General features: G+C 41.5%; 1 pseudogene; it reads left to right on the top strand.

Annotated features, from left to right (window-relative positions):
- Positions 1–5176: 5176 nt before the first annotated feature.
- LOC149171404 (threonine synthase 1, chloroplastic-like) lies at positions 5177–6223 on the top strand (annotated as a pseudogene).
- The last annotated feature ends 1354 nt before the right edge of the window (positions 6224–7577 follow it).

Raw genomic sequence — 7577 nt, 5'->3', positions numbered from 1 at the left:
TGACTATCAACTTATTGAGGGCCTTGAAGTCTGGACACATAAACCATTCTCCATATTTCTTGAGCACCATGACCACCGGTGATGAATAAGGACTAATGCTGGGACGAATGATGCTTGCTTCCAAAAGTTCCTTGATTATTTTTCTATTTCATTCTTTTGGGCGAACGGATATCCATATGGGCGCACATTTGGTGGTTATGCCTCTGGGATCAAAGTGATGCTATGATCATGTTCCCCTCTCAAGGGTGGAAGCTCATGAGGCTTGTTAAAGACTGGCTGATGGTTATTTAAGATCTGTTGCATCTCAGGATGAATCGGAAGAGAATTGGGTTCGAAGGCCTGGATGGCATTAAATTGAGCTATAACTCCATGATGGCCCTTTTTTAACAATTTTTCCATCCAATGTGAGCTGATGATAGAGGGAGCTCCTGCCTGGAGTCTGCGGAGGGTATGTGTGTGGTTGTTTTGCTTAAAGCTCATATATAACTCCTGGAAATCCATTGTGATTGGGCCAAGTGTGCGAAGCCATTCAGCACCTAGGACAATGTCGCACCCTCCCATGTGTATGGCAAACATGTGGGTTTTTAACTGATAATCCCCCATTTGAAGTTTGACATTTTCACAGCGACCTTCACATTTCATTGTTCCCCCATCAGCAATTTGGACTTGGAAGTTAGAAACTGCTCGTACAAAACAATGCACTGCTTCTGCGACTCTTTGATGGATAAAATTATGTGTACTTCCACTATCAATCAAGATTGCTACTGGGCGATGCTTAATAAAACCTCTGATTTTGAGAGTTTGAGGCAAAGAAATCCCTGCCAAAGCATGTAGTGAAATAACTGGTTCTTTAGGTACATCGTCCTTCTGGTTGTCCTCTTCTTCCTCCTCTGTTTCCTCAAGTGGTGGGGCTTCCTTCGATGAGCTGCGATTAGTAGCATCAATTTGAAAAAATTTGGGCTCCTTGCATTTATGCCCGGGGGAGTATTTTTCATCACAGTAGTAACATAATCCTTGCTTTCTTCTTTCCGCCATTTTTGCAAGTGACACCTTTTGAACCTTGAGTGTTTGGGTAGTGTTGTGAGCCTGTGGGGGGCGACCCTTGGTGGTGAAATTTGGGTGATTGGACTGGGTCGCTAACACACGTTCTACTTCACTAGCTATCTTGCAAGCCTCCAGCCATGAGGGAGGGTGGTGTAGTTGGACGTGGGCTTGTATGGCCTCTTTAAGACCACTGATAAAACATTCCATGTAGAACTCATCTTGTAGACCTAAAGTGTGGAAAGCTAAGGCTTCAAAGGCTGTAATATATTCATCCACTGTTCCAATCTGTCGAAGCTTAGTGAGACGACCCAAAAAAGTAGAGTCATGGTAAAAGCAATCCATAAGAGCTTTTCTGAATGTGTCCCAAGTCAAGGGCCTTCCATAGCAACGTTGATGCCATTGCCACCATTGCCATCTTTCATTGTCTAAGTACATGATCCCCACACTAAGTTGAGTGGCATTATCTAGGATGTAATTTAGATTGAAATATTACTCCATTTGTGCTATCCATGCTACCGGGTGAGAGCCATCAAATTTATGCATGTCCAGCTTGGGTGGTCGTAGATGGGATTGTTGGTGGGTGCCCCAGAGGTGAAGAGAGTGGCTAGACTCACCCTCACTGTGTTCATTGCCAATATATGCCTCCTCGCGGGCTTCCGCCTTGCCCATAGAGAGTGTTGTAGTTATTTTCGTCAGCTGATCTTGGATGTCTTTCAAGGATGCTTCAAGGTTGTCCATCCTTTCATTCGCCATAGCTTGATTTCTAGTTTGTACCATGCACCGAGCCGATTTACTTGAAATTTGGGACCGCCCGAATTTTTTGGCACTAACAATTGAATGGTACCACCTTGCTCAGCTCGTCGTCCTGATTCTTATGGGCTAAGTCACCAATAAGTGCTACGCGGGGTCTCAAACTTTTTTTTTTACTCCTAACGGAGTTTTACTCCTTGCTTAGGAATACTGCAGTCGCCGAATCCCTGAAATGTCAATGCTGCCAAAAGTCTTGTGAAAATCACGCCCAGGTATAGGAACCCACACAACTACTCAGATCTGGATGGTGGATCTAATGGATCTGAACGGCGGAACTAATTGCAGCTGTGGATCTAATGGATCTGAGAGATCTGAATGGCTGATTTGATAGATCTAAACTGCAAAAATGATTGCTACTGCGGCGGCAAAAACCCCACTTGCGAGATTTGATCTGGCAAAGATTATGTATGATCCAGAGATAGATCAGGGAACTATGGTCTCCAAGAGTGTCAGGTGCTATAGATCGCAATATACATAAGGGTCTGACAGTAGTACTCGGCCCAATTTTTTAGGGCACTAACCAAGGAGGATCAACCATACCCTTAGCCGTACAACCCGACTTCCCTATCGTACGGGCAAGTAATCTCTCTGAGTGTTGTTTTCGGTGTACTGTAGAAACAAGACGGTCGACGGTTTATCTATGGCGATGTTTCAAGGGAGTTAGGGGGCTTCCGATATACCCAGAAGGTACTTGGAAGACAGTTTGTGTGCGGTTCTATCTAATGCGCTACTACTCGAAGGGGTACCCACAGGGGTTACAAGGGAGTCCAACAAGAATGACCACCTCTTGTATTTCATGCGTGCATGCCTCCCCAAATCCGCAGGTTTATGCGCTCAGAACACGTCTCTAGCAAAAAAAAAAAATGGAGATCCCACCGGCCCTAGAAAGCGCTCTGATACCACTTGTTATGCTCTTAATCCTGCAAGATGATACCAAAATACCAAATATGCAAAGAAATATACCCAGAACATAGAACAAGAGCAATAACAACAAGTATTTTATTATTCAGAAAGCAAAGTTCACTTGCCTCTTCGAGGGGGCAACCTCCAATAGAGCTAAGCTCGATTACAAAATAAGACACGATGCTCCTCGCGGAGAGTCTCTATGCTTTATATAGGATTCATACATGCAATACCATGGGGCAATACCATGGTTCTTATTAATACCATCTATCTAATACCATGGCCCATTTGCAACTAATTGTGGTCCCGTCATTAAATGCGGGTTAACCACTTACAATTATTAATATGGGCTTTATTGACTCTTTACTTAACTATAACTATGACTCAATCCTATTACATAAATAAGGGGGTTAGGGTGGGACCCTAACATATATTGGAAGTGTTTTTTCTATGGAGTTGGTTAAGCAAACATTTTTTATTCAAGTCAATCTCAACGTCTTGTTTTCGTCTTCATGTTCAATGAAAATATGACACATGGGTTCGTGATCCATTTGCTCGTCACCAATGTTGATTCTCATTTACTTTTTTGGCGTCGACTCTTGCGTTTAACTTACTTTTTCGAAGAACACATCGACTTCGACTGTCGTTTACTTACTTTTCCAGAGGACACAAAGGGCTCTATTACACTAGACAATCCCTCTTGCGGACAAGAGCGATCTCCCTAGATCCTAAATGGAAACTAGAAACAATCATGACAAATGAACTGACTCTTTCCCTAAGTTGAACTTATCTGAATTACAAGCAGTCTAACTAATGGATAGACCTCTTACCGGTTTCACGAAATGCCTGATGAAGATCCCTAGTTGTGACTTGATACAACTCTTTAATGCTTGGTAGAACTTGCAAACATAAACCATAAAAAGGATCAAAAGCACATGTGATACAGTAATTCAAACAACTTAGCCTAATGATCAAGGAAATTAGGGATTGAACTTGTCTTAATGAACATAATAACCAATTGCAAACTATTCATCATTCACAAAAGACAAAATCAATGGCAGAAAGTGTTCCATTGTATTAATCAGAAGATAAGAGGAGCCTTACAACCTTTTCCTGGATGCCATGAGGTCCCTCCAAAATGCCTTCAATCTCCTCCTTAGATAACAAGCTCTCCAATCTCAAACTAACAACATAAGTTTGTATTCTCTGAATTCTTATCTCCTTCATCCCTCAACCCTCTAGTCCTTTTATAAATCAAAGAGGGGGAAGTTTCAAATCCCTAAGAAGAGGATGAACCTCCTTTAGTGAAGGATTAGGTTACCATGAGAAAAGGGATGGAGATGCATCTTATGAGGGTTATAGTTCGAATAGTCATCACCTGGAAGATTTCAGTTGGGAAATATTCGACCAACTATGTTTCTAGAATGTACTTTTTATTTTTACTTTCTAGAATTCACTTGTGTGGGTTTATAGTTATAGACAAAGCGCATCTCTTTGTTGTTCTCAGAGTAAATTTCAGCGCATGCATAGGAAACACTAGAGAAATTGGCACAGGTGGAACTTAACAAGGTGTGAGAGCTATTTGACCGAATTTCTCATGGACTTTAACATATTTTGAGTTGTTGGACTTCTAAGGGAGATGGTTTCAACATGTTCATGGATGATAATAATATTCATAAATTGATCAAGATGGCGACAAATTAATGTGTAATAGGCTCACAGGTTCGATTGGTGCCAACCATTGGCTATTGGGTCTGCTCTACAATGGCCATGGAAAGCTCAACAATATTGCAAGGAACATTGTTTCTAAAAAATAAGCAAGCGAGCATTCAATCCAATCAAGAATGGAAAATGGGTTCTCATTACAAGTTAGGGTGGTAAGTGCGTTTTTAGCATAGGCAAAGATGGCTCAGCCAAGGCACGAAAATCACAACCTTTAACCTCAAAAACCATGATTGTGTGTGCGTCGAACCACAAGTGGTCTCATTAGACCTTAAGCTAGAAACCAAATTGGCGCCCCGTGAAAGCAACAATACAAGCAGTAGGAGGAGGCATAGTGACCAAAATATCAAGGAAGAAGCTAGGGTTCTTGGCACCGACATTGGTGTGGGTTGTGCTCTGACTAGAAATACATCGGCTGCGCTGTCAGCATATTGTGTTGCTGCAGGGATACCTGGTTCGATTGGTGTCAACTATTGGTTATTGGATCTGATGTGCAATGGCCATGGCAAGCTCAACAATGTTGCAGGGAACATCGTTTCTCCAAAATAAGTGAGCGAACATTCAATCCAATCAAGAATTGTAAATGGGTTCTTAGTACAAGTCAGTGAAGAAAGTGGGTTTTCAGCATAGGAAAAGATGTCTTAGCCCAGGCACAAGTATCACAACCTTTAACCTCAAAAACCCTGGTTGTGTTCACATGGAACAACAAGTGGTCTCAACAGACATTAAGCCAAAAACCAAATCAACACCCTATGAAAGCAGTGGTACAAGCGGTAGGAGGAGGCATAATGACCATAATATTAGGGAAGAAGCCAGGGTTCTTGACACCAGTGTTGGTGTGGGTTGTGCTTCGAATAACAATACATCAGCATTGTTGTCAGCATATTGTATTGCTGTAGGGATACATGTTATTGTCTTTCTTCCTGCAAATCATATCTCGATTGCATAGTTAGTGCAACCGATTTCCAATGGTGCATTGGTGCTCAGTCTCGATACAAATTTCGATGGGTGTATGAGGTTGATCCTGGAGGTGACTGCAGAGTTGTTGATCTATCTAGATAATTCAATCAATAGTTTGCGGTTGGAGCGGCAGAATACTGCAGTGATCAAGATCCTACAGTAGTTTGACTGGGAAGTGCTAGATTGGGTCAGTGTGCCTGGCAGGAACTTGGGGAATATATATGCCTTTTATAAGGGGTTCCAGATGTGCAAGGAGCTAGGCATGGTGAATGTTATTCCTCGCCTTGTCTGTGTGCAGGCTGTCAATGCCAATCCTCTGTATTTGTACTATAATTCAGGGTGGAATGAATTTAATCTTGTGACTTCCAGTTCCACCTTCGCATCGACGATACAAATTGGTGATCCGGTGTTAATCAATCGAGTTGTTTATGCATTGAAGAATTCAAATGGAATAGTCGAGGAGGCTATCAAGGAGTAGTTGATGGATGATGCAGCTCTAGAAGATATGAAAGGTATGTGTATATGCCCTCATACTAGAGTGGCTCCTGCAGCATTGACAAATCTCAGAAGTAAGGGTATTATTGGGCTTAATGACAGGACCGTTTTTGTCAATATTGCTCATGGGCTGAAGTTTACACAATACAATATTGACTATCACTCAAAAGTGATTCTTGACGTGAAGTTTGAATATGAAAACCCTCCTTTTCTAGGTTCAATTGGTGCCCGATTATATTTTCTATTTTATTGGTCTGCAGAGTTTTCTTCACCATTGGAGCTTGGATAGGTTCTTATCCATTTCATAGAGTGCAGAGTTTTCTTCGCCATTAGAGCTTGGATAGGTTATTCCCCATTTCAGTGAGTGTAGCAGTAATCTGTGTTGAAGAAGGCCATTATTAACATAACCATGGGGAGTCTTGCACATATTTGAATTGGGATTCGAAAAAAGAAACAAAATGAAAGAAATGGGTAGGTTGAGGGTTGCATTCTTGAGAGAAAAATCAAAGGAGGATGTTGTCATCTACCTGAATTCACGAAGGTTTTTCTTGGATAACCACCCATCCTATGAACTTCCAAAACCCTTGAGATGGCAACATAGTCATACTCTAGAGCATAATGAAATGAGCATAAGATTTTAAATTTTGGACATAATTCTTAGCAAGAGTGGGTGTAGTGATTCATCAAACCTGGGATGTTCATCGCCATATTTTTGTGGTTCATGGGTAGGCTGAGGGCTACATTCTTGAGAGAAAAATCAGAGGAAATTGTCATATGCCTAAAGCCATGAAGGCGTGGCTTGGTTAACCACCCATCCTCCAAACTTCCAAAACCCTTGAGATGGCAATGCAGTCATACTCCAGAGCACAATGAACTGAGGCGGGATTTAAGATTTTGGACATAATTATCGGCAAGAGTGGGTGTAGTGATTCATCAAACCTAGGATGTTCACCACCATATTTTTGTGGTTCTCCTCCATGGTGGGTCGACAATCCTCTTGTTCATGATGTGCAATTCAGAGTGCCAACCTCACCCTTTACTATTTCAAAGCCAAAGTCATGTGTTAGGAGATCATTAGGATCTAGTCCTGTTATTCGAATTGAAGGTTTTGATTTCTTGGATAGGGATACAAGATGCAATATTCCCACAATGGTCTAATCATCCATTACCACAACCTGCTGATCTTTCAATTGATTATCGACATCTGGCATACCATAGTGTCCTTCAACATGGCCTTCAGGTCTTTTGGACATGTCCATTTTGCCATAACTAGTGACACCCTCATCCTTTTTGAGGAGATTCACCTTGGCATTCTTTGATGCATGTCTAGGATAGTTATCTATTCTCCGACTCTCTACAACAACAACTGTTGTAGGAATTTTCAACGCCCTTATCCTTTTTGAGGAGTTTCACCTTGGCATTTTTTGATCTCTGGGATAGTTACCTATTCTTTGACCCTCTACAACAACAACTGTTGTAGGAATTTCCAATTTATCTAAACAAGTTTTTTCCTCGAGACTTGAGTAAAAGTTATTGGTTGTTAATCAGTGAAAAAATGAGTAAGAATGACAAGTTGTTAAGGAATAGACATTCATTTGCTAGATTCCTTCAAAGTCTTCATAGTGTTTCCTTCCATCCATAAA

The sequence above is a fragment of the Pinus tabuliformis genome, chromosome 4_2 (assembly GCF_031772625.1).
Source record: "Pinus tabuliformis cultivar Carrire ecotype Pingquan chromosome 4_2, CPIR1, whole genome shotgun sequence".
NCBI lineage: Eukaryota > Viridiplantae > Streptophyta > Pinopsida > Pinales > Pinaceae > Pinus > Pinus tabuliformis.
Note: the sequence above shows the minus strand (reverse complement) of the source record. Positions and strands in the feature narration are given on the sequence as shown.